This window comes from Elephantulus edwardii, unplaced genomic scaffold, assembly GCF_000299155.1.
Source record: "Elephantulus edwardii isolate Elephantulus edwardi_28Jun2011 unplaced genomic scaffold, EleEdw1.0 scaffold00007, whole genome shotgun sequence".
NCBI lineage: Eukaryota > Metazoa > Chordata > Mammalia > Macroscelidea > Macroscelididae > Elephantulus > Elephantulus edwardii.
The window spans coordinates 33790369-33815788 of record NW_006399757.1 but is presented as its reverse complement, the minus strand read 5'-3'; the positions used below and the strand labels follow the sequence as shown (position 1 = coordinate 33815788).

At 40.6% G+C, this 25420-nt stretch overlaps 1 pseudogene; it reads right to left on the bottom strand.

Moving 5' to 3' along the window:
* LOC102873690 overlaps positions 1-21882 on the bottom strand; it is a 25441-nt pseudogene extending 3559 nt beyond the window's left edge.
* Positions 21883-25420: the final 3538 nt, after the last annotated feature.

The following is a 25420-nucleotide window of genomic DNA, read 5'->3' as shown; positions in this document are numbered from 1 at the left end:
AGGACAGAGCAGAGTTTAGGGCTGTTGTACATAGGGTCGCTATGAGTCACAAGCAACTCAACGGTGCATAACAACAACAACAACAACCCACTAAATTAGTTCTAACTCATTGTGACCCCCTGTTGGGTTTCTGAAGCTGTCAGTCCTCAGCAGGAGCAGACTGCCTCATCATTTTTCCGCAAAGCAGCTGTGGATTTGAACCAACGAATTTTACAGTTAGCAGCTCAACACATAACCCACTCTGTCACCAGGGCTCCCGAATAGTAGTAATAACCACTTTTTTTGTCTTTTCTTTATAATGAAAGTTTACAGTGACTTAGGGTTTCCAGTCATTCTTCACTTGAATTTTCTACTTCTGTCATACTCACCCAGCAATATGTGAGGTAGATTTGCAGGAAACAGATCTCTCACTTTATCTTGTCTAGAAACCAACCAGCACCAAAACAAACCAACCCAGTGAGTTGGTTCAGATTCAGATTGTGGGTAATCCCATGTCTTTCGGAATAGCGTCACATGGCATAGGGTTTAAAGCAAGGCTTTGAGCCAGTTCCTTCTCATCTTACTCCCTCTGAGACTTTCCATCCTCCCCACCACACACTGCAACAGACTTTACAGTGTAACAAGATTCCCAGATATTCTGTATGTAAACACAGCTTAATGTATTTTACAGTACAGACATGAGACTCTTCTGAGGATCTTGTTAGCAAATGCCTTCTGTACATCTGGGATGGAGATGTAAATTGCTGGCAAGGAAAGGAATCAGTTCATTCCTTGGTTTGAAATGACTGTGTTCTTTCTGAAGTAGATCTTCAGGACTGTTTCAACATCCTTCCGGGTGGTTTCTGAGCCACCAGCACCAGGTTTGCAGTCAGATAGCTACATCTGCACCACACAGGGACTCCTAGCCAGGAATCACTTGTTCTCTTTTTCTAAAAATCAAGGACAGCACACTGGGGTCTAAAATTAAATGCATTTACTCCTTCTAGCTACATGACTTGAGTGCCTCAAAACATTATTTTTCAAGCTTTTAGAAAATTATAATCATTGCAAAAAAAAAAAACCAATGCATGTGAACATCAGGACATTTAAATCTATCCTTGTAAAAGAAAAATAAGTAAGCAATTTAAGCAATGGGGCAAGTAGTGCAAAAGATTTCATTTTGAAGTTATGTAATTGTACTTGAGGGTATCTTGAATTAACAGGAAAGTTGATGGAGGCCTAGGGAAGGCGGAAGAAATAGCTCACATACCAAAAACAGTGAATCAGATAGCTACCAACTGAAAATGGACACAATTGTAAGGCAAAATCATTTTCAACCTAGAATCATAAACTCAGGAAACCAATTAATTAAGCAGGTGATAGAATAAAGACACTGACCAAAGATGACAGGAGAACTGATGCCTTCGAGTTGAGGTACAGGAGAGGAGTATTGAACACACCATGGACTGTCACGAGAACAAACAGGTTTATCCTTGGGAGGATGAAACCAGGCTGCTCCTTGGAAGTAAGGATTTTGAAGCTCTGTTTCACATACTTTGGGCATGTGGCCAGAAGGGGCCGGTCCTTGGAGAAAGACATCATGCCCGGAAGTATGGAGGGACTGCACATGAGAGGAAGATTTGGATGAGCTGGATTGACATAGTAACTGGGATAATAAGGGTAGGTGTGTTGGAGACAGTGAGATCGGCTCAGGAGAGAGGAGAATTCCGAGCTGTTGTATGCAGTGTTGCTATGAGTCGCAAGTGACTTGATGGCACATAAATATCAACAAGTGGCTAAGGAGTTGCACTGCCAGCCCCAAAGTAGGCAATTTGAACCCACCAACTGCGGGAGAAAACGAGGCAATTTCCTCCTGTGCTATTTACAACCTCTGAAAACCCACTGGCAGATCCGCTGTGAGTTGATTCTGACTTAATAGCACCTAACATTATATGACTTGACTATGAGTAGTGTTTATGTTGGTATAATTGTTTGGCAATTTCTGTCCCCAGTAGTGGTAGAGCCTAATTGAGAGTTTAGCAGAAATGTATTTGTGCTTGTATGAGCGGCTACTACATCAAGAAGCCTGTTACTGAAATTAAATTCTACCCCTTTCTTAAAAAACAACTTTACTACTGTCAGTTCAAAACCGCTTGGTAGCTGCCCTCAAGTGTGCCTTCAGAGTCTGTAAATCATGTGGAGGAGATGTCATCTTTCTCCAGTGGAGCTGCTGTTCGATTCCGACCACTGGAGGGCTTAAGCCTTCTGGTTAATGACACTACACAACCAGGGCTCCCCAGGACTCTGTCTGAATCATAAGAAAAGAGTAGATCATATTTAAGGTCTACAGAAAAAAAGATAAAAACATGTACGCCAGGGATGCATCTTGTCTCCATACCTTTTCAACATGTATGCAGAGCAGATTATCCGAGAAGCTGGGCTCTATGAGGAGAATTGTGGCATCAGGATTGGTGGAAGATCTATTAACAATCTCCGTTATGCAGATGACACAACCCTGCTTGCTGAAACTGAGGAGGACCTCATGCACTTGCTGCAAAGGGTCAAGGACTGCAGCCTTCAGTATGGACTGAGGCTCAATGTCAAGAAGACAAAGATTCTCGCCACTGGACCAATTGGCAGCGTCAGGATGGATGACAAAGAGATTGAGAGTGTTCACAGCTTCAGTTTGCTCGGCTCCACAGTCAACGCTCTTGGCACCAGCAGTCAGGAAATCAAAAAGCGTATCGCGATGGGAAAGTCTGCTGTTAGGGACCTCTCAAAGGTACTCAGGAACAACAGTGTCTCTCTGGAGACTAAGGTGTGCCTGATACAGGCCATGGTCTTTGCAATCGCTTGTTATGCATCAGAGAGTTGGACAATGACTAGGGAGGACAGAAGGAGAGTAGATGCTTTTGAGCTGTGGTGCTGGAGAAGGGTACTGAATGTACCATGGACTGCCAGGAAAACAAACAGATTCATCTTGGAGAGGATTAAACCAAGCTACTCCTTGGAGGCAAGGATTCTGGGGCTTCGTCTGACATACTTTGGACATGTTGCCAGGAGGGACGGGTCCTTGGAGAGGGACATCATGCTTGGGAGGGTGGAGGGACGGCGCAGGAGGGGAAGACCCTCTATGAGATGGATCAATTCAGTGACTGGGGTAATCGGGATGGGTGTGTCAGAGGCAGTGCGGTTGGCGCAGGATAGAGCAGGGTTTAGGGCTGTTGTGCATAGGGTCGCTATGAATCGGAAACGACTCGACGTCACATAACAACAACAACAACAATAATAGAGTTCCAGAGGTAAATGCACAAAGAATGGCCTAAAACATTTGTAAATGGTTTTGTCTGAGAGACACAAATAGAAGAGGAGGAGAGGGACAAAGAAGAAAGAAGACAGTTCTCTTTGATCAGTCTGTGATGTGACATGTACATTTATTACTATTTTGACTAAAGTCTCAGCATGTTTTCAAATTCCACGCCCTTCATCCCAACACTTTGTCAGCTGGTGATAGGAAAAGCTTCTTGCCTAAATTTGAGGAGAGAAATGGAGGACAGTTTGAATATCAAGGAACCATAGGCAGCCCTGATGATGGTGGAAGGAAGAAGCAGTTGACTACACCGTTGGCAGATGGCAGCTCTGCAGAGAATGGTATCAGAGGGTTCCTGCTCAGAATCCTGGGCTGGGCATATTCGTCAGAAATGCGTTTCACGATGACAGCTGAGAAGCGAGTTACACTTCTCCTGGAAGTAAGCTGCAAGAGTGAACAGGCACCTTGGCAGGTGCCGGCAACAGTTATTTGTTCTCACTAAGTTTGTCATGTTGGCCAGTCATTCTCAGTTTTTGTGAAGTTCCTGCATTGGTAGCTTTCTTCAATTTTTGGTATCCAAGTCTTCAAAGGAGAGATGTTACAGGACTGATTACTGTGTTGTGAAAGTGTGCCCGTGTCTTTAGCTGGACTGGCCATTCTCTTACACTATTAGCCATGCTTTAATAAGATTTAATTGCAGATCATAATGGGGGAAAGACTCCAAAATGCTTTAGTAACACTCAGTCTGATTAGTTTGCAACTCTATGCCTAAGAGGGAGCTGTAGTAGCCTACTGGTAAGGAGCAGCGCAGCTAACTCAAAGGCATGCAGTTCGAATCCCCCAGCTCCTCTGCAGGAGAAAAATGGTAAATCATTTCCTGTGAGATTTACTGCCTCTGAAAACCCACCGGACGGTCAGCTATGAGTCAATCAGACTCAATGGTATGCAATAGCAACTTGGCTAGGAGATTCCATTCCACACAATTGAGATGTTTAATGAATATTATCTGAGTCCTGAGAAGGAGTAAAAACACACAAGAATCAGACCTCGATTGAGCTCTCTGGTGACTAAGCACCTGTTCTGAGGGTAAAGTATAACAATATCTCTGATCACTGAGGTTGTTGAGTGCCATCAAGTCAATTCCAACTCAAGCAAACTCAGAAAAGAGAAGTGCTTCCTCCCACCCCAAATTTTCCTGTAGTCTTTACAGATGCAACATCAAGTTAGGGTCTCATGCAAGGGTGTATGTGAGTTTTCATAGGTGTGCAGGTAGGTTTTATGTTTATCACATCCCAGCTCTTTTGTGGTCATAGGAAAATCACAAATAATGCTGAAAATCTAGAAATAGGAATACAGAAAAGCATAAGCAGGCATTTTAGAGACAATACTACATGGCCAGAGAAATTGCTAAAATACTAGAAAGTTATTTTGTCTAGGTGATTCAAGTAGAAGACAAGAGGGAGAAAAAAGGGGCAGTGACTATTCTTTTTGGTTTTTGGTTTTATTAAGCCCCCAAATGCTTTGAGTTTAAAGCCTAGAGAGGGCTCTGGTGGGGTGGTCTCGTGGTAAGAGGTTGTACTCCCAACCCAAAGGCAGGCCATTAGAATTCACCGGTTGCTCCAAGGGAGAAAGATGGGCAATTTCCTCTTATGTGGTTTGCAGCTTCTGAAAACTTTCTGGAGGGTCAGCTATGAGGCAGCTCTGACTCAATAGTACATAACAACAACAATAGAATCCTTTAAATTAGCAGCCAAGATCTCAACCACTGGGCCACCAGGACACCTTCTCTAACCCCCTCCTATCCACCCAAACCCCCCTCCCCCAGGCCTTCAAAGTGCTAACAGAGGTGGTCTGAGCATCTGGTGAAAGCTATTCCATCCAAAAACTTTGAATGAGGTTTGAGCTGGGCCTGAAACAATAGGTAGGTTCTCAACTGAATGGAATTCACACAGGAGGAATAGTTTGGAGCAATGCTTGGAGACTGTAGGATACACGTGGAGAATAGGAAATAGAAAGGTGTAGCGAGGTCATAGCAAAGGGGCCATGGATGTGCATACTGAAGAAGCTGAAAGCAGAAACTCCCTCAGAAGAAAGATAATGACTTCAAGTTCCTGTTCATTAAATTTTTCTTTTATATTAAAATGTTGTTGCCTGAGAGGTTAAAATAATGTACAAGACAGAAATAAGGTAAGTGGGAGAAGGAAGTGGTCTGAGACTCAGTTTGGGCAATGCTGATCTTTTATTTTTGGTACCTCTTTTAAGTGATTATAAATGTGACATAGCAGAGCTAGAGGGAGGAATTCCATTTAGAGCGTAGTCAGTTCTATAGATCTGACAAACTGTAGAGCATAACTGGAGCTAACTGGAGTTAGCTAACTGAGCTAACTGAAGTGCTAAACCACTTGAATCGAGCTGATTTCTATTCACAGTAACTGTAGTGGAGAGTAGAACTGCTCTTATGGTTCCTAAGGCTGTAAATCATTACGTGAGGGGACTGTCCATCATTGTTCCTGAGAGCAGCCAATGGAGCTAAACCTCTGGCTTGCAGAGCTGCATACACCACACTACTGGGGCTCAAAATAGAGTGGGCGAGTTAAGGGGTTGTCAGCTATTAAAACGTGTCCTTTGGTGCCAGCAAAACTGAATATTTGCAAAAAATTGAAACAAGATCCATACCTAACACTACAAACAAAAACTAACTCAAGATGCATGAAGGATCCTGGAATAAAACCTTAACCTCATCATGGGGGAAATTAGGGCAAAATTAGGAGCTCTAATCTATGGCATAAATCGTGTATCTATTATAATTATCCAGAGGAGTGCAAAGAGAACTTATAGGCTAGGAAAAGATATTTGGCAATGTCTAATACAGGATTCTGGTGGCCCAGTGGGAAGAAGCTGCATTGCAATCTCAAAGTCACCAGCTGAGAGCTGCTCCACAGATGAAGAATCGTTAATCTCCTACCGTGTGATTAATTGCCTCTGAAAATCTGCGGTGAGGTCAGCTATGGGTCAGTTCCAACTTGACGTCCCACAACAGCAACCATAAAAGACTAATCTCTAAAGTGTACAGAAAACTCCAACACCTCCATAAGAAACAACAATAAAGGACTAATCTCTAAAATTTACAGAAAACTCCAACACTTCAACAAGAAAAGAACAACCCTATTACAAAATGGGCAGAGGAGATGAAAAGACACTTCTCAAAAGAAGACATTCAGATGGCCAACAAATACATGAAGAAATGCTTGAGAGGACTAATTATCGTTGTTGTTAGGTGCCATCAGGTTAACTACAACTCATAGCAAACCTACAAACAACAGGTAGGAACCTAGTTCATAGTTATCGTTATGTACCTTTGAGTTGGAACCGACTCGTAACTGAGCCTCCAACAGGTTTCTGGAGGCTGTAAATCACAAGGAGAGAGACTGCCCATCTTTCTTCTACGTAACAGCTGGTAGATTTGAACATCATGTCTTTGGATTGGCAGCATATCTCCTTATTACTAAGCCAACAGAATTCCCTGATTAGTTATCAGATATGCAAATTTTAAAAAATGAGATATCATCTCACCCAGCAACAATAACAAAAAAAACAGCAAACAAAAACTACTAGTGAGAGTGACAGGGAACTCTGATGGCCTAGTGGTAAGGAGCTGAGCTGCAATCACAAAGGCACCCAGTTCTAATCCATAAGCTGTTCCATAGAAGAAGGATGGTCAGTCACCTCCTGTGTGTTTTATTGCCTCTGAAAGTCCACTGGAGAGTCAGTGATAGATGAGTTCTGACCTGATGGCACACAACAACAGTAAGAGTGGAAGGGGCCTAGTGCTAAGAAGCTGCACAGACAGCCCAAAGGTATGTGATTTGAATCCACCTTCTGCTCTACAGCAGAAACACAGGTAATATCCCACGCAGTTTACTAGCTCTGAAAACCCACTGGAGAGTCTGCTATAAATCGCTTTCAACTCTGTCACATAACAACAAAGTAAGAGTGGAATTTGAAGCTAAATAAATGAAAACAAGTCCTCAAGGGCCAAAATATGATGTTGAGTCTATCGCATCCCATCTGAATTTAAAAATCATTTCAAGAAATGGTTTAAGACATTAAGCACTAATGGTCAAGGATGTTATCCATGAAGAAAGCAAAAGGTATAAGGTCAGGGGAGAAAAAAAAACACACACCAAGATGATGTCAGAACAAACTCTGAAAATTGTTCTCAATGCACTAGAACATTGAGAAGCCAAAACAAAGGAACACTTATCTGTTGCTGTAAAGAATTGTAAGTGGTGTTACTACTATGGAGAACAATATGGTGCTTTCTTAGAAAGTTAGGCATAGAAATACTCATCTCTTCCAGCAAGTCCAGTGCTAGAAATAAATCCCAAAGAAACAAAAACTGCTCTGATGTCAAGTACTGCCAACTCTAGGTGGTGCCCATCTTGGGGTTCCTCCTGTATGACTGCCACAGAAAACTCACTGGCGGCTCAAGCAAGAGCTGACACCAACGAGTATTTTAGTTTTACACAATCAGATGTACACCCATGTTCACTGCAGCATTGTTTACATTAACAAATAGATGTAAAGCTAAGGGTCCATCAAAAGATGAATGGCCAGAGAAGCTATGGAAATTTACACAATGGAATGTTATGCAACAATAAAGAGGGATAAAGAATTTATGAAACACTGCACAGCCTGGAGGCATTTATGCTGGGTTAATTAAGTTAGTAACAAAGAAGAAATTACAGTATAAAAGCACTATTATAAAAAGCGAAGGAAAAATTTACACTCGCCTATAATCATTCTTGGATGGTTACCGGAACGAAAAGGGAGAGAGAGTAGGAGTAAAACTTGAGTGAAGAGAAAGAAAATATACAAGAGTTTCTCAGACAATATACTTACTTACATTAATCAATTTACATCAATTTATAAAACACATTTTGCACAAATATTGAGAAACTAGTATGATTTGTAAATTTTACTCAAATAAAAATAATTATTTATATATATGCAGAAGTGGCAACCACTTCCGAAATAGCTTGCCTCCAGAAACCCTATGAACTTGGAGAAATGATGAAAAATTATGCAAGTGTTCAGGTCTTCCATTCATAGGGTCTCTATGAGTTGCCTATGACTCAACGGCTCTTAACAAAAACATAAATGTGTGTGTGTGTGTGTGTGTGTGTGTAATGTGGGAACTATGTATTGATTCTGATATACCAAATAGCTGAGGATTCAATCCCATTATTGGCTTATCTGGATGCAAGGGAATGCCTCTGGAGGGCATTCCATAAAACTCTTACTGAAGAGAAAAGCAAGGATTTAAAATAAAGGCAAGCTGAGAAGATAACTACTAGGGGTGAGGTGCATCTTTCTGGACCTAGGCTTCTGAGCTACAAAGCCCCTTTATACTAGACAAGGTGAGAACACGGAGGTCTCTGGGGAATGACAGGCCTAAAGATGCTGAAGGAAACAAGAACGTTCCTCCAAAACTGACACAGAGAGAGGCTTTCACCCAAGACTTGGTATCTTGAATTTAGACTTCTAGCTTCCTGAACTGTAAGAGAATAAATTTGTTTATTAAAGCCCCCAAATAAAAATGTATCATTCTGTCACAACTGAATGGGAATGGGGAGCCTATTTCATTTAGCAATTAGTTAACTTAGTTTTGCAGAGGTCACTCTGTTGACCTAGTATATAAAGAACTACACTGTCAGCACAAAGGTGAATGGTTCAAATCCACCAGCTACTCAGCAGGAAAAAGATGAGCCATCTCCTCCCATGTGATTTACACCCTCTGAAAATCCACTGGAGTGTCAGTTATGAGGCAATTCTTACTTGACACAATGAGTGTGAGAATAAATTCTGAGAGCTTTGGTGGTGCAGTGTAAAGCACTAGGTTGCAAACAGAAAGATCTGTGGTCCAAATCTACCAGTTGCTTTGTAGGATAAAAGACCAGGCATTCTGCTCATAGAAAACTCTATGGGGAATCCTACCCCGTTATCAGATCTTGGAGAAAGTGCAAACAGCGCTCCTTAGAGGCTAGAATGACAAAGCTTCCTCTCACATATTTTGAGCATGCTGCTGGAAGGGGCTATTCCTTGGAGAGATGCATCATGCTTGGCGAAGGATCAGGAACAGAGGAAAACAGTCAACCAGATGAATTGACACAATGGCTGTGTCTGCAGCAAGGCACTCAAGTACGTCAGAGTTGAGAACTGGCACAAGAAGACCGAGATCTGTTGTTCACAAGGTTGCTATGAGTCATTCTTGATAAGATGGCACCTACCAATGAGCTGGAATCTTGTTTGTGAGAACACAACATAAACAACAGTAAATTATGAAAATGAAAGTGATTGATGGCAGGAGCAAGGTATCAAGGAAAGAATGGGATGAAAAGAGAGAAGGAAGCCATTTAAACCTCTTTATTTAAGGAAGGATAAAGTGGATGAAATGTTGGATAGATAATTAGTCCCTGGTAATAGCCCCTTGGTAACTGGGGTTAATTACCATAAATCTGTAGATTTAACAGCGCCTGTCAGCAGACAAATGAACAGGTGTATCCTCCTGTGGGGGGATAGAAATACATACATATCTCTATTCAATGTCTCTAACTTCCTATGTCCTTGCATCCTCTTTGATGTTGCTTGACACTGTCAATTTCTTGTAGAAGGATTGAGAGCATACCATTGGGGAATTCATTTAATTTCTTCTTGTTTAATACATTGTCATTATTTGTCACTTTAATATGATTCAAACCAACTAAGAGAAGTAAGACATTCTTTCATTACCAGTAATTGGCAGTATAAAACGCCCTGGTAGAGCTCAGTGGCTAGCTAAAAGATTGGAGGTCTGAACCCATCAGCCTGCATTTGAAAAAGGGCAGAATAGCATTGTATCATTTCAGCTGTTTCACAGTGAATGTGAATATCAGAAACCTAAAAGAAAGTAAAAGGTGTAGGAGTACAATTAATTAAGAAAGCTTTATAAAGGAAAACATTCTGGTTTGGTAGCATTAAATAACTGTAAAATGAAGTATCCATTACAATAAAGCAAATCTAATTAAAGCACGAGATATTTGAGAATAGAAATCATCCATATGCCTTACTAGTGATGACAAGATTTTTACAGATATCTTAAAAAAACAAAACAAACCCTCAGTGTTTTACAGTTAATATGATGTGAGTGCTTAAAGTGATGAGAAAAGGTTGAGATGTTAGCCTAAAAAGTTGGAACGTGAATCTCTTTCTAGATTTAGAAATAGCATGTGTTGTTGTTGTTATGTGCCATCAAGCCACTTGTGACTCATAGTGACCCTATGTACACCTTTGTGTTTAAAGTGACATCGTTATCATTATTCCTTAAAACCTTAGGGAGGTCATTAACAAATTTACCCAATGCAATATGTCTTTTGATTTCTTAACTATTAGTACCAAAGTGAATGCAAGCAAGATGAAACTTTTTACAACTTCAATCTTTTCTCCATTTATCATGATGCTGCCTTTTGGCCCAGTGGTGAGGATTTTTATCTTCTTGATGAAAAGTTCTGTTAAAAAAACAAAGGCAAAGAAAGACTACTCAGGAGAAAGAGTGGGGGGGGGGGGGGGGAAAAGGTCTTCCCTCTAAGAAAAGAAATGTGGAAAATGAAAGATTAAGGTTGTTGTTTGATGCTGTAGAGTCAACTATGACTCAGTCACAACTCTATGACCAAAATATAGAAACCTTGGCATCCTGTGCCCTCCTCACAATTTCCACAATGTTGCAGCCACTGCCTCAAGCCATCTTGTTGATGGTCTTCCTCTTCCACTGACCCCCTACTTTTCTAAGTATGATGTCTTTTTCCAATGACTAGTCCCTCCTGACAACATGCCCAATGTATGTGAGATGAAGTTTCACCATCCTTGCAAGTAAGAAGCATCCTGGTTGCACTGCAGTCACCAGTGTGAACAGCAAAGTCTCAAAGTAGAAGTACTTGTGTCAGACATAAAACCGACATGCACTCTCAGGAAGTAAAAGGTCAGGAAATAAACCATTTGTTCATGGGAGGAATATGTTAACAGTGTAAGCAATTCTTTTCCTGGGGAAAAGTTGTGCATGACGACAATCATGAATAACCTAATCTGATGACACCGCTCACCAGGGTGGTAACTCACTGCCAATCTGAGCAAGAGGCCAACATTTACGTTGCAAAGGTTTCAAGCTAAAGCTGATCTTAACAAAAATATGTACATGACATACTTTCTCTGATGAAAACAAAGAAGAAATTAAGCCTTTACAAACAACGATCAAAGCCTATATCTTCAGTGTGGATTTTTGTTGTTGTTATGGACCATTGAGTTGCCTGCAACTCACAGCGACCCTATGTACAACAGCTCCGAAGTCTGCTCTATTCTGAGCCAGTCTCACTGACTCTGACACACCTACCCCAATTGCCCCACTTACAGTGTCAATTCACCTCATTCGCAGTCTTCCTCTCCTGCACTGTCCCTCCATACTCCTAATCATGATGTCTCTCTCCAAGGACTGGTTCCTCTTGGCCATGTACCCAGTGTGAGACAGAGCTTCAAAATCCTTGCCTCCAAGGAGAAACTTCGTTTTGACCTTTCCAAAACAGACTTGTTTATTGGTGGTCTGTGCTATGTTCAATACTCCTATCCAGCACCACAACTCAAAGGCATCAATAATTCTTCTGTCAGCCCTAGTCATTGTTCAGCTCTCTGATGCATAGCAAGTAATTGCGAAGACTATGGCATAGATCAGGTGCACCTTAGTCCTTAGACTGATGTCATTACTTTTTAGTAAGGTTCCTGATAACAGATTTCTCCAGTGCAATTCATCTTTTGATTTTCTGACTGCTAGTGCCAATAGGCAATTACATTGCCTGCCTTTAATTGTTTTTGGTGAAACATTCTTCTAGGTCATGAGACCCTGGTATGTCCACTTGCTGTACAGAGGTAACTCGTGCTTGTTGTAAAGCCGAACACTGTGACGCTGATGAGTCAAATGCGAAGATGGTTACCCATGGGGAACAATGTTTGGTGACGCTCACCAATTAAACAAGCTTGGAAGCATGAGTGGCATCCGCTTCCATAATAGCTTGCCTCTGGAAACTCTATGAACCTGGAGAAAGGACGAAAGTTATACAGGTGTCCAGGGCATTCGTTCACAGGATCGCTATAAGTCACCCACAACTCGACGGCACTTAACAACAACAACAGTGCCAATAATATTGATTATGGAGCCAAGAAATTGTTAGCAGTCTCAATCTTTTCTCCCTCTATAGATCAATTGCCAATTGGCCCAGTGGTGTGAATCTTTGTTTTCTTGATGTTGAGCTTCAATCCATATTAAAAACCACAGTTCTTGACCTTCTGCAGCAAATGTTTCGGGTCCTCCTCAGTTTCAGCAAACAAGGTAGTGTCATCTACATATCACAGGCTGTTAATGAGTCACAATGTAAATAATTTGTTCCTAGGGGAAAAGGTGTCCAGGACTGCAAGCATGTGTAACCTAATCTGATGACACCACTCACCAACGTGGTAACTCAAAATAAAGAAAACATCAACCCTTACCACTGGACCAATCTGTGACAGGAAGATAAAAGCAGAAAAGGTTGAGTTGCCAAGGGTTTCCTTTTACTTGAACCTACAATCAGCATCCATGAAAGCTGTAGTCAAGACAACAAACAACATTTTGTATTGAGCAAATCACTGTAAAAGATCTCTTTAAAGAAGTCACTTTGAGGACTAAGGTCATAGCATTTTCAATGAGTTCCTAAGCATAAGAAGTTGAGAAACAAATAAAGACGACTGAAGAAGTGATGCTTTTGGACTGTGATGTTGGAGAAGAATATTGAGCAGACCATGAATTGTCAGATGAACAAAAACAAATCTGTGTCAGAAGAACTACAGCAGAAATGATCATGAGAAACAGGATTTTGAAACTTTGGCCTTTTATCTCTGTATGTGCTATCAGGAGGGACCAGTCCCTACAGAAGGAGACAATGCTTGAAAAAGGAGAGGGTTAGTGGAAAAGAGGAAGACTGTCCTAATAAGCTAGATTGGCACAGTGTCTAGAACAGTTAGAAAACGACAATTCATTTTGTTGTGTTCTAAGCAGGGTCACTATGATTCAAAGCCAATTTGATCATGCCTAACACTAAAAGCATATGGAATTGGAGTCTGCTCACAATTAAAAATGTTAAATGTAAATATATATGGACATACACACACACACACACACACACATCTCAATTATTTTTAAAAAATCCTTAAATTTCATTTTTGAGATTTTTTTCATATATGTATTTATATATACACACACACACACACACACACACATTGAGCTTGAATTTTTCTGTGAGTTAGGATATGTATCTCTCTGAACTTAAATTTCCTTATTTTCTCGTAAGTAACCAAGGATTCTGAAGCTCCATTATCAAAGCTCTCCAACCAGGATGCTCTGAGGCTCAGCAACAAGCATACAAATGAAAAGTCCGCTGAATCAGGAAGATAGTTCAGAAGTCTAAAAGCAATTTAGCAAATCCTGATGTGTAAAAAAAAATCCTAAAGAAATAATAAAAATGGGAAAGGCAGCTATGTAAGGATATTCAGTAGACATTTTTTTCAACAGCCACCAAGTCAGAAACATTCCAAAGGGGGAAAAAAAATCCCAAAACAACAGGATTGTTAAAGTATGGAGTGGCCAAAACATTGAGTACAGAACAGTCAGTACAACTAACAATACAGAGACAAACTTAACTGATGGCTAAGGAGTTATTAAGGGAGCTCTGGTGCCCTAGTTTAAGGAGTTGTACTGGCAACTGAAAGGCACAGGGTTTAATCTGCCAGCTGCCCCACCCACCCCAATCATTCTCTCCCCATGTAATTCACAGTCTCTGAAAACCCTCTGAAAGGCCAGCTTTGACTTGGTTTCTACTCAACAGCATATAACAGCAAAAGCTTATACACTCATCCACACAGAAAACTTAAGAAAAATGTATTTTAAAAAAGAATGGATTCTTCCACACAAGGTAGAAAGATGAATACTAATTGCTTCTTTTTTTAGCTTTGTACTTTAAAATTTCTCAGATATATATATATATTTCAGAAGCAATAAAACTTTTACAGAAAGATCGTAACTATAATTTCTAAAAATAGCCAATTTTCCCAGATAAGTAGGGAGAAAGAATTCCTTTCTTTAGTGAATTAAAAGTAAGTTGATTTCAATCAGGAAAAAAAAAATTTTTCTTCCTTCCCTAACAAAACATTCCATGGAAACCAAGGATAGAAGCAGTGATCATAACTGAGCTCTTCCTACCATGCTCAGCCACTCAGCCATGTATCACGCTCAGTGATTTACTCAGTCTCTGATTTGACAGCAGCTGAGAGAAGACTGCTCAGGGTTGAAGGTGGGTGGTGGTGATGTCTTCCAGGGAACTTCACTGATTTGAGAGGCTAAATGTCTTATTGATGCAATACGTCCCGAGGACTCCTCAGCTTGGCAGATCCTGAATGTTGTCTTTTTCTAATAACCCAGTCATTCAGACTTTGGAAGACTTCTATTTACTAAGATTTGCACCAAACTACAGAAGACACAAACTGCTGGATGACTGATTTATAACAAGAAATCCAGTCAAGCAGAATGCTTGACATACTACCTCCATAGTGTTAGAGTCAAACAAGGATTCCAGAAGGAACATTTTGATAATTGGGAGGGATAAATTAGAGGACTCTCCACTGTCAAATAACCTTGCTTGCAGAAACTGAGGGGGACCTACGGCATGTCTGTCCTGTAGAGGGTGAAACCAACCTGCTCTTTGGAGCAAGGATTTTGACACTCCATCTTACATGCTCACATGTGATGAGTGATGATTCCTTGGAGAAGGACATCATGCTTGGAAGGGTAGAGGGACAGTGCAGGAGAGGAAGACATAAGATGGATTGATTCAGTAATTGAGGTAATGGGGGTAAATGTGTCAGAAATAATGAAATTGGCTCAAGATAGGGCAGGCTATAGAGCTATTGTACACAGGGGTCACTATGAGTCACAGGAGACTAGTCGGCCCATAACAATAACTGCTGTCAAAGAAGAAAAGATCACACTATGTGAGGACTGAAAACAAAGGAGTTTTAAGGAACAAAACAGCTGAAGCTGGGAAGTACTTACCAAAACAAAAACAACCAAACCCACTGCTGTTGAATTTGATCAAATTTCCAAAGCTGTAAATCTTTATGGGAGGTGACAGTTCATATTTCTCCTGTGCAACACCTAGTGGATTCACATATTGCCCTGTGCCACCAGAGGTACTTCTACATTTATAGAGATCAAAGAAAAAAGAAGTCATTGTTGTTGTCATTGTTAGGGGCAATCAAATCAACTATGACTCGTAGCGCCCCATAAACAACAGATTGGAACCTTGCCCTATCCTGCCCCATCCTTACACTCTCTGCCATGTTCAAGTTCAACGGGGCAGTCATTGCATCAATCCTTCTTGCTGATGGTCTTCCTTTCTTTAGTAGACCCTCTACATTTCCCAGCATGACATCTTTTTTCTAAGAACTGGTGCCTCCTGACAACATGTCCAAAGTACATGAGGCAAAGTTTCACCATTCTTACCTAAGGAGTACTCAGTGGCATTTCTTCTAAAACGGAGGTGTTTGTTCTTTTGTTAGCTCCATTGTATATTTAATACTCTTCACCCCTGCCACAATTCAAAGACATCATTTCTTTCTTACACATTGTCCAACACTTACATGCATATAACAACGCTGCATGTGACTTGGGTAAAGCTCATCTTAATCTTTAACTGACATCCTTACTCTTTAGCACTTCAGAGAGATCCTTGACAGCAGATTCCCCCAATGAACATATCTTTTGATTTTTTTAAAATTTAACTCTTTTTATTTTGAGACAATGATATATGTATTGTTAGTGTTGTTGTGTACCATCGAGTCAGAACCAACTCATAGCTGGCCCTCCAGCAGCTTTTCCGAGGCAGTAAATGACATGGGAGAAGATGGCCCATCTTTCTCACATGGAGTAGCTGGTGGATTTGAACTGTGAACCTCTGAGTTGACAGCACAACTCCTTATCACTAAGCCATCAGAGCTCCCTGTATATGGAAATATAGCTATAATAAATAACATAGCTTTTACTATTTCTATTTCTTCCTATTGTCTTTGATTTCTTAACTGCTGACGCCATGGGTGTTTATTGTGGATCCAAGTAAAATGTAATCATTGACCCCAATCTTCTCTCCATCTATCATGATGTTGCCTATTGTTCCAACAGTTAAGGTTTTGTTTTCTTGATGTTGAAATGTAATCCATATTGAAGGCTGTAGTCTTTGATCTTCCACAGTAAGTGCTTCAAATCTTCACTTTCTACAAGCCAGAATGTAGGGGTGTTTTTAGTGTCCTCCAATCCTGATACCACACTCTTCTTTATATTTTCTAACTTCTCAAATAATTTGTTCAACATACACATTGAGTAGGTATGGAGAAATAATTCATCCTTGATGTATACCTTTTCTGATTTCAAATCATACAGTGTTTCCCTGTCCTGTTCAAATTACTACTTTTTGAGCTATGTGCAAATTCTACATAATCACAAGTAAGTGTTTTGGAATTCTCCGTTTTCTCAATATTAAGATGGCCTAGTAATTAAACATAAGATCTGTTTCAGGTTAAAATTCTTTTAAACATAAATGTCAGTCATTTGGCTATGAAGGGTTGAGTTACTACAAAGGCAAATGACATCAATTGGTTTGAATATAAGTTGTTTGGCGTTGTTGTTGTTGTTGTTGTTGTCATTATGTTCTGTCAAGTTGGAGCCAACCCATAACTGACCTCCAGTGAGTTTCCAGAGGGAGGGGATTGCCCATCTTCTGCAGAGTAGCTGATGGATTCAAACCTTGTGCTTTTGTATTGGCAGATTTAGCTCCTTACCACTAGGCCACCAATGATCAGTTGTACATGACTGTAGTCATAAACATATTTTACCCCTGGGAGCAAACTGTTTACATCTGATGCATTCTTCCTAAATGCTTTAAATCCTGACCATTAGCTTCCTGGAAACTCCTATTGGTCCCATCATTCTTAGCTCTGACAAGAGTGTTTCTAATTAGGAACCTCTCTGTTTACATAATACGTCTCATTTTCCTGACATAGCCCTCATGGATGGCTGCTTTCTGAGTGTCATATTTATCATCATTACCAATTCACTCTCAAAAGTGTCCTTATATGGTTGATAAATGACATAAGCCTGGTTTGAGAAGATATGGGAAATGAGCTGTTAAACCATCACTGAAAAGTCCAGGAAAGAAACTATCACAGCTTAAACATATGAAATGTGAGACAACGAGCTGAATGGAAATGGCAAAGTCTAAGTGGAGGGATCCATATGAATCTGATGTTTGCATATGAGGAGTGAGGACTAAGTAGGAATCGGACATGATTTCAACACTACTTTCTTTAAAAATTAATAAATAGTGATGGTTCTATTAGTAAATAGCTGCTAAGGGCTGAAGTTTGAAAAGAAAGCTACTGAAATTATTTTAAAAATGTTGGATTTGAGATTGCCATGACATACAATAAGGCATTACTAACAAGCAGCCAAAATTGGGATCCTGAGTTAGAAAAGGGAGCATTTCCAGTACTTATTGCCAACTCACTTTAAAGGCATTCATTCTTCTTCTTTGATAGAAACCAATCAGAGTCTTGCAAGTATAACCCAGTCTCTCAACTCTCAACAAGAAATTCCCTATTCCACCTGTCAATCTACCATATATTTTCCTATCACAAAATATCTCCCTATTTTCCTGAGCTAATGCTCTGGTGGCCAAGTGGGTATGGAGTTGAGTTGCACTGCTAACTCAAATGTAGGTTGTTTGAACCCACCAGCTGCTCTGTGGGAGAAAGACGGTGCCATTTATAGCCTCTGAAAACCTGCTGGAGTATCAGCTAGGAGTTGGTTTCAACTAAACAGCACTTAACATAAAAAAAAAAACGATGCTCTAGAAGCTTTCCGATTAACCACTAAGACTTCAGTGACTGCTGACCTCTAAACTCTACCGTACTAGCCATGTAAATACCCTCTTCACTGCAGTCCTGAAGGCATGCCATTGCAATCTACCAGCTGCTCTGCAGGAGATGGATGTACAATCTCATCCCATGTGATTTACTGCCTCAGAAAACCCACCAGAGAGGCAGCTATGGGTGGGTTCCTACAACAACCACCACCACCTGCAATTCTAGCTTCTCGTTGCCTTACGCCCAGTTATGACTTCCTATGTGACCCTGTGTAAAAGCATACCATAGTGTCCTTTCTGATCCTGTAAGTGCTTGATTTAATTTGTTTTCAGGGGTTCCCATGTGTGTCTCACTCTCTCGTGTCACACTCGACAAGCCACCCAAAACACTCAAAAACCCCTCTTTGGATCAAACCTCAGACACACAATTCATCTCTGAACAACTCCACTTTCTTCACTCCCTTAAGATACTGATCTCAAATTGCTGTTGTTGTTGTTGTGTACCATAGAGTTAGAACCGACTCATTGCAACCCTCCAGTGGGTTTTCAGAGGCAGTCAATCACATGGGAGAAGATTGTCCATCCTTCTCCCATGGAGCAACTAGTGGCCTCGAACCATATGCCTTCATGATTGCAGCGCAGCTTCTTGCCACTAGGCCACCAGAGCACTGATCACAAGAGCAATCTCTTCAACTCTGACACACAAATCTCCACCTACCTAAAGCCTGCCTCCTTTGGGAGTTGACCTGCAACAGCTGCTATTGCATTTATTATGGAAAAAAATGTTATATTACCTATTTTCATTTTAAAAATTAATTTCTTTAGCTAAGTGCTTAGATGAGCACGTTGGCAATGGGAAATGTTCCATAAATGCTAGAAACAACAATTGTAGTGGGTATATCACTCCCAGTGCCAGATTTAACACCTAACTGCAAACTAAATAAATATCGGAGCAAGCTAAACAATACAGGAGTCACATTTATTTTCTCCCAATTTTGATAATTTTTAAGACCATAAACCTTCATTAAAGTGATCCAAAGTCACTACACATTGAATTCCAACTGCCAGCAAGTGTATTATGTTAGTACTAAAACATTCAGAATGTTATGATCCACCATAACGCTATAGCTGAAGGACCCTTTTCAAACAATGAGCTCTGGTGGCCTAGAGTTTGAGGAACTGCACTGCTAGCCCAAAGGTAGCTGGTCTGACTCCACCAGCAGCTCAAAGGGAGACTGATAGGCAATCTCCTCCCAAGTGATTTACTGACTCTGAAAACCCACTGGAGGGTCAGCTGTTAGTTCCAACTCAACAGTACTTGGCGTTTCACGTATCAAAGAGCCCTTGAGACTTGGTGGTTTAAGCTCTTGGCTGCTAACAAAAAGGTTGGCAGTTTGAATCTGCCAACTGCTCCACAGATGTAGGATAAGGGAGTCAGTTTCTGTAAATATTTATTGCCTAGGGAGTGGTCACTATGAGTTGCAAGCGACTTGATGACACATAACAACAACAGGAAGCCCCACAGAACAAGTTCTGTTCTTGTTCTAATGGTGTTGGCGTAAGTCAGAATCAACCACATGGCAGTGGGTTTATGTTTTGGTTTTGCTCTTAAAGGTCCCCTGTCAGATATACAAAGGGGAGTGAGTTTTATGTCAAGACTTTAAAAAATTTTGCCATGGCCTAATAATTGATTCAATCACACCACTTTTGCTTTTCTAATAAGTTTCTGATGCACTATTACCACCCATAGCATCCTACTCCATCCCTTTTACTGTGTATAGTAAGACTTAGTTAATCCAGCTTCCCTTTAATTGTTCAAGAATTTGAGAAACTGAACTATAGGGGTATTCAGACCATCTATCCCACCAGTGTGAAATGGACTCTACAAACTGTGTCCCCCTGGGACCATTAATAGTGACAGATCCTAAGTCAGTCAGAGAGAGATATCACAAAGCATGACAGAAGTGGAACTCCCATACTCATTAATGAGGGAACTACCAGCTTGGGAAAGCCTTTTCTGCTCTTTTGAGGAATTTGGTATACAAAAAGCTTTTATTTAAAAACTGGCAACAGCAACTTGAATGATTCAATTAAAGGCTCAAAAGACAATGAGTTTCAATTCTTTAGTGTTGGGTGCCATCAAATCAGCCTTATAGTCACCCATGTACAACAGAGCAGAACCTTGCTTATCCTGCGTCATTGTCATGATCGCTGAAATGCTCAAAACCATTGTCGCAGTCACTGTGTCAGTCCATCTGGTCGGAGATCTTCTCTTTCTCTGACCCTCCACCCATCCCAAAATGAAGTCTTTTTCCCAAAGACTGACTTCGTAACAACATGTCCAAAATTATGTGAGACAAAGTCTCGCCATCTTTTCCTCTAAGGAGCATCTTGGTTGCACATATTTGATTGTCCTTTTGTCAGTCAATGGGCTATCTGTACTCATTTCCAACACGATTCAAAGACATTACTTCTTCTCCTGTCATCTTTATTCTTTGTCCAACTTTCAGATGCATACAAAGAGTAGGATTCATTTAATATTTACTTAACCATTTTTCTTAATTATATCATTACTGAAGGAAGTAACCTCCCTTGCTGAAAGCAAATAGCTTTTATTGATGAAAACCAAAGTCTTCAATCTTCATTATGAATGATTATAACCTTCAGTATAATCTCACTCACTCACTCATCCATTGTCCTCTGCTTGGATCTGACTGATAACTGACCCTACCCAGTGGCTTTTCAGGCAGTTGTAAATCATGCAGTAGGAGGTTGCTCCTCTTTTTTCTGAGGATCTGCTTGTTGGTGGATTCAAACTACCTGAGTCACTGCCTCTGGGTTTGACAGCACAGCTTCTTACAGACTAGACTACCAGAGCTGCCTGGATCAGTAAGGAACAGCATGATAAATGGACAAGATTGAAGTTGTTTGTGATTCTATTTCACTTGAACAGTTAATCAATGCTGAAGGAAGTCACAGACAAGTAATCAAAGGACATGCCGTATTGGGCAAATCTGTTGTAAAAGAGATCTCTTTAAAGTGTTTGAAAGCTGTCACTTTGAGAATTAAGGTGTGACTGACACAAATCATGGTATTTTCAACAGCTTTCTATTCTTGTGAAAACTGGACAATGAAAGGAATATTGAAGAGAACTGACATATTTAAATTTTTACATTATTGAAGAATCTTGATTAGATGATGGACTACCAGAAGAATGAACACATTTCTTCTGGAAGAATTACAGCTAGAATGCTCCTTAAAAGTAGAGATGGCTAGAGAGCTCTGGTAACCTAGTAACAAGAAGCTGCACTACAATCCCAAAGGCGTCTGATTCGAATCCACCAGATGTTCCTCTGGAGAAGGAAGGGCAACTTCCTCCTGTGCCAGTCGGATCTGGTTCGACGGTACACAACAACAATAAAAATTAATTACTGAAATAAATATAATAAAAATGAATTTTTTAAAACGTGGAGATGGTACTTAGAAATGAGGATGGTGAGACTTTCTCTCACTTACTTTGCACATATTATCCAAAAGGACCAATTCCAGGAAGAGCGTCATACATGATAAAGTGAAGGATCACTGAACGAGAAGATTCCCAATGCTATGGCTGCAACAGTCAGCACAAACTTAGCAACCCTATGAGCATCAGTTACATGCCCTGTTCTGTGCCCTCTTCACCATCTCTGTCCATTACAGCTGCTCTGTAAATCCATCTCACTGAAGGTCTTTCACACCTGCACTGATTCTCCACTCTTCCACACGATGTCTTTCTCCAAGGACTCGCCAACCTAACAACATCCCAAAGTATGTGAGACAAGGTCTCACCCTCCTTTCTTCTCAGAAGCATCCCATCTCCAAGACATATTTGTTCATTCTCTTGTCAGACTTTGTTTTGTGACATTGATTGTAATCCCCATATTGTAATAACACTCTTACTTATCCCACTTGTGTTTCCTATTTCAATTCATCCTTCTTTCCTATCCCTTCCTGCCTTCTTAGCGTTATCCCTGGCTAAATGCTGATGTTGATCTTCTGCAGTTTATCACTCTGAGTAGTGTGTTCCTCTCTGTTGTCATCAATCATCCTATAGGTAGATCTGTAGGAGACGGACGGGCAATCTCCTCTCATGCAATAAACTGGCACCTGCTGGAGGATCAGCTATGAGTCAGGTCCCAATCTGATGATATACAAGGACAATTGGTAGATCTATAGTTTGACTAAAAGTTGAGTCATGGGTATTAACTTTGGGTCTACATTTGAGTGGCTAAGGGTCACTACCTCCGGGGTTCCGCTAGTTTCTTTTAGTACTGCAAGTGGTTGGTTTCATAATTTTTTATTTTGGTCCCTGTATTGCTCCCCCCACCCCAATTCTGTCAAAGCCTTTATACTTTTATCTTTTTCAGAGCAGTAGACAGAGGCACCCCGACACCCTCTAATTCTTCAGATCTCAGAGTTGTTGAGATAGGCATAATGTGATCCATTTGTTGTTGTTATTGTTGTATGCTGTTGAATCAGGAACAACCCATAGCTAACCCTCCAGTGGGTTTTCAGAGGCAGCAACTCAAACAAGAGGAGATTACCCATGCTGGTGGTCTAGTAGCAAGAAGCTATGCTGCAATCCAGAAGGCATGCAGTTCGAATCCACCAGCTGCTCCGAGGGAGGATGGAAAATCTCTTCCCATGTGACTAAACTGTCTCTGAAAACCTCCAAGAGGGTCAGCTATGGGTCAGTTCAGACTCAACAGTACACAACAACTTCTGCAGAGTAGCTGGTGGATTTGAATCGTCTGACTTTGGGATTGCAACGCAGCTCCCTACCACTAGGCCACCAGAGTTTCCTATGGTCCATTAGTGGTTTGGGTTTTCTTTACTCTTCTTTGGTCCAGACAGAGAGAGACCAACAGTTGCACCTTAGATAGCTGATCACGAGCTTGTAGGAGCCCAGTTGCTACTTAGCAAAGTAGGACGTAGACAATTGACAGCTGGGCTTGATTTATCTCCAGCACATGTGTCTAGCACTGCTCATGAACTTAGCTTTTTAAAAAAAAAAATATAAACTTATAAGTACAATAATAGAAATTAGTGGGAAAAAACATAGATAAAAAGGATTTTTTCTAACTTTAGAAATTCAAGCATTATTCTTGGGAGCTCTGGTGGCCCTAGTGGGAAAAGGATGATGAACAATCTCTTCCTGTGTGACTTACATCCTCTGAAGACCTGCTGGAGGGTCAGCTATGAGTTGGTTCTGACTTGATTGTACTCAACAGTAGCAGCATCATTTTACCATACTCTAGAAGGGAACATGTTCTTAAGACCTGAGATGTTCACTTTCTTTTTCTTCCCAGTAACAGTAAAATAATTCCATTGCTTTCTTAAAAAAATTTTTTTCTTTTTTCCTAAGTATCTGCTATATTATTTCTGCCTAAATTTTGTCAGCCACGTTTCTTTTTTTATAATAGCATGCCTCATCTTAGCAAAGACATAAAATTGCTCATCCCCAACTGAAGGCCCTTAAGGTAAGCTTTTAATTGTTTCTACTTGGGGGGAAAGTGGCCCAAGAGATACTTGCCCTTTATAGATTATTGCTCTTATAAAGAGCCCCTGTTGCAAGGGAACAATGGGTCTTAGGCCACCCTTGTGGACTGAGTACCTCAGCTATTTATTGTAACGCAATTACCATACCAACTCAACCATTACATGAAGTCTGGTCTGCTTCTTATTAGAATGAGAACGTTTAAAAATAGCAGAGAACTTTACAAACCTGAGATCTTTTGAGTAAACCAGAATTATGCAGTTTGTAATTGTGCCTTTATCTCCCCCTCCACCCAGGTTCCAGGTTAATGGTTTTGGCAAGCATGACCAGCAGGAAATTACAGCAATATCTAAGAATGCCACCAGAATGAAGTGTTAGCAGATTTCCTTCTGAACTGGCCTTTCTTTCCAGGAGATGACCCTTGGTTTTAGCAGGAATGGCATCACCAACTATCCATGATAAAGAGATCTTTTCCAGAATCATCCTTTTGCTTAACTAGCAATTAGGTTGAACTCTTTATCTCCTCCTGCTCCCTCCTAAATCTTTTTTTATTATTAATTTTAATAATAGTTCACAGAGACTTTGGATTTTCATTCATTCATTGTTACACTTTTCTCCCTGCCCACCCCTCTCTTCTAGTTTGCTCTTCTCTTTGAAAAGTAAAAGAAAAATTCTTTCATTTTTATACAATCTCTTTCCACAAGTCCATTCCACTATGCAGCCTTCATTCTGAACTCCTGTCATGATAATAATATCTAATCCTATGTCCCTTTTAAACTCCCTCCTAAATCTTGATATAAATATGTTGACAGGTTAATAGCCAAAGGTCTTCAGGTGGATCTAGACTGTCAAACCAGAAGGAATTCCTTCTAGGTCCAGTTGAACACCAATGGGATTTGGAGTGCAATGAAATGCTGAGAGGTCTGCATACATATAACCTGATGTTATGATTTGAGAAGGAATAAATGAAGATCATAAAACCTGTCTCTGGAATACCCAATTCCTTCTAGATAGATATTTTGCTTTGAGTTTTTAATATTTGCTAATACACTCTTTAGAAGTAAGGATGGTGAAACTAGGTCTTACATACCTAGGGCAAGGTGTCAGGAGGGACCAATCCTCACAAAAAGACATCATCCTGGGAAAAGCAGAAGATCAGAGACAGAAAGAATGATCTTCAATAACATTGATTAGCACAGTGACATAACAATGTTATTGTTGTAATGTACTTTCAAATTGTCTATAACCCATAGTGACCCTAAGCACAATAGTTCTGAACACTGCCTTATCCTATGTCGGTCTCATTGTCTCTTACACACCTAACCCCATTATCCCAGTTACTGTGTCAGTCCATCTCATCCAGGGTCTTCCTCTCCTATGCTGTCCCTCTACCCTTCCAAGCATGATGTCCTCCTCCAAAGACTTGTCCCTCCTGGCAACACACCGAAGGTGTGTGAGATGGAGCTTCAAAATCTTTACCTCACCACAAGATAAACCACTAAATTGCAAAATGGGTACAGGATATGAACAGACACTTCACTAAAGATGACTCAGATGTTGAAC